At 35.1% G+C, this 2,735-nt stretch overlaps 1 pseudogene; it reads right to left on the bottom strand.

The window, feature by feature from the left end:
• Window positions 1-489: 489 nt before the first annotated feature.
• The window catches only part of LOC107576808 (WD repeat-containing protein 76-like), a 10,390-nt pseudogene continuing 8,144 nt past the window's right edge, over window positions 490-2,735 (bottom strand).

Raw genomic sequence — 2,735 nt, 5'->3', positions numbered from 1 at the left:
ATGTAATTCTTTTGATTTATAAACAGGTTATCGTGACGTTTGTAATGATATACCACTGTTTAAAAGTTTGGAGTAGGCAAGATTTCTTCTCTTCTGCTCACCAAGTCAAAAATATAAGCAAAACAGTAACATTATGAGATTTTAATGTTTAACGTATTATAACTTAATTTTTTCATATATTTTAAAACGTCATTTATTCTTGTGAGGGCAAAGCTGAAATTTCAGGAGCCCTTCCTTCAGTCTTCAGTGTCATGCGATCCTTCTAATCAAAATCATTCAAATATGCTCTTTTGCTGCTCAAGAGACCATTCTTATTTATCAATTCTGAAAACACTTGTGCTGCGTAATACTTTTGTGGAGAGGGATACTTTTTTTTTCATTATTCTTTTGATCAAAAACATCAAAAGAACTGATGATAGAGATGATTTTTACACATATAATAACAATATATGTACTTATTGATTTTAGTACAGGAGTCCTGCCATCCATTTAGGAAGTGTTGAATACCCTGAAACAAAATCACAAAAAGGCTAATAAAAACATTTGTAATACATATCGTAATGCATTTCCTAATCTTCAGGCTCCTGCATCCCCATGACCCTACAGAGGATAAGCGGTTTGGAAAATGATGCCATGTCCAATTCTAGTAAGACAATGCAAGACAAATTTATAACTTTTTAGTTGCTAATAAGAAAATAAAAAGCCAACACAACCTATTTTGGCTTAAATGATAGTCGTAGCCATGATGCTCTGACACCCTCTACTGGTGCATTTTCAAAAGAGAATGGAGGGATATCCAAGATTTAATATAAGCACTTCTGGCAGTGACACTTGCATCTCTGAGCACCTGATCTTGTTGTCCATACAAGTGGTCAGAACCCTGTTGCCTGCGAGTAGGGAGAAAAAGGCACTGGAGACACTGCGGCTGTGACCGCTGAGTTCACCAACTGCTTGATTGTTTCTTCTTTTCAGATGGTGCAAGTCATATATGTTTACAAAACTAAAAGAATAAAAAAAAAACACACAATATCCTTCAGTCTGCAGGATATGTAGTCATTTCCTCGGCAATGAAGTATTCTGAAATACCTGCTCTCTGCCACTACAAAGTAATGCCGTTGCACAGGATGGACATGAACCCAGCGCAGTGGATTTGCAGCCATGGTATACAGAGATTCATATGACTTCCTGCAATCACATGTTTTCTTTATTAATTATGATGTAAATAAATATATTTCTGTGTTTTTTTTAGCTTCAACATTTATGTTGACATTTTGGTCTTACTCAGGAGTTCTCCGATCAACGACGGCAACATCCCCATTCCATACACAGTAGTAAAGTGGAGCAGTTGGTTGACAAAAAGTCAAAACTTTTCAGGCCTGAGGGTGAGCGATACACCAGAGTAAAAAAACAGAGGTGTTATTTGTAATGTGTTGAAGGTTGTACTTCAGTTGGCAAAACAAAACAAGATTAAAACAGGATTATTTGAAGGTAAGAGATTATTTAAATGACTTTTTTTTTTATGACTAAGATAATGTCAAGATTTTTATGTCTAAAACATACTTTTCTTTCTCATTCTTGTAGCCAATATCTAACTTTTGTCATTTATTCACTACCATTTAAAAGTTTTTGTTGCCAACCAAGTGCTCAAGAAACATTTCTTATTATAAATGTTGCTGTTTAATATTTTTGTGGAAACAGTAATACACTTCTTTCAGCATTCTTTAATGAAAAGAAAATGTACAAAAGAACAGCATTTATTTGAAATATAAATCTTTTTAAAATGCATTTTCTGTAATTTTTAGTCATTCTTGCTGAATAAAAGTATTAATTTTTCAAAATAAATTAAATAAAAATAACTGACTATAAACTTTCGAATAGCAGTGTATATTCACAGGCAATTTAAAAGTTTCAGTTACATTAAAACATTAATGTCCTTGCCCCTATTGAATACACATTAATCAGACTACATTTGGTCTCTGCTTTGTGCGCTTGCTCCGAAAGACAGCGGTGATGTGCAACATGTATTTATTGCTTCAAATATTATATTGCGCATTGTGTCATGTATATGTGGACAAAGACAGTACCTTCACTATGTAAAAAGCTGCTCAAGCTTGATTATGACATTAGAAAATGTGTACATTACATGTCTTTTTATCACACAATAAACATGTACGACCAATGTTTCACCTCATCAAACACCGCTTTCTCCAGGTCCATGCTGCATGCAGATCCATCAAAGCTTAATGTGATGAGGTTGCAATGGTGAGATGAAGAAGGCCATGCTGGTAACTGCACGAGAGTGGGGCTCAAAGTAGATTACACCATCATCGCCCCATTTAGCATCCTGAGGGAAACACAGTTAATATTGTACATTATTACAAGCAAAGAGGAGAAAATCTGGAATAGCCATTAGTCACTATCACATTGCCATTTTCCAACTTTCATAAATATCTTTCCTTTTTATCACAACAGTCCACTGATATCTCACCGGCTTCCAGAGTCCCAGGTGACCTGACTTGTCTCCTGCTGCCATGAGCAAGTTGGAAGAAGAGGGGTGAAAAGCTGCAGAACAGATCCGATCTTTCACAACTTTCACTACACAATCGTCATTGATAGATAATTTCTGCAGCATTTGTTGGTACCTGAAAACAAATTTGTTGACACATTATATATTTACATTTAGCCATTTTGCAGACGCTTTTATCCAAAGCGACTTACAATTAGGGGATACATAA

The sequence above is a fragment of the Sinocyclocheilus grahami genome, unplaced genomic scaffold, assembly GCF_001515645.1.
Source record: "Sinocyclocheilus grahami isolate Dianchi unplaced genomic scaffold, SAMN03320097.WGS_v1.1 scaffold4376.1, whole genome shotgun sequence".
Lineage (NCBI taxonomy): Eukaryota > Metazoa > Chordata > Actinopteri > Cypriniformes > Cyprinidae > Sinocyclocheilus > Sinocyclocheilus grahami.
Note: the sequence above shows the minus strand (reverse complement) of the source record. Positions and strands in the feature narration are given on the sequence as shown.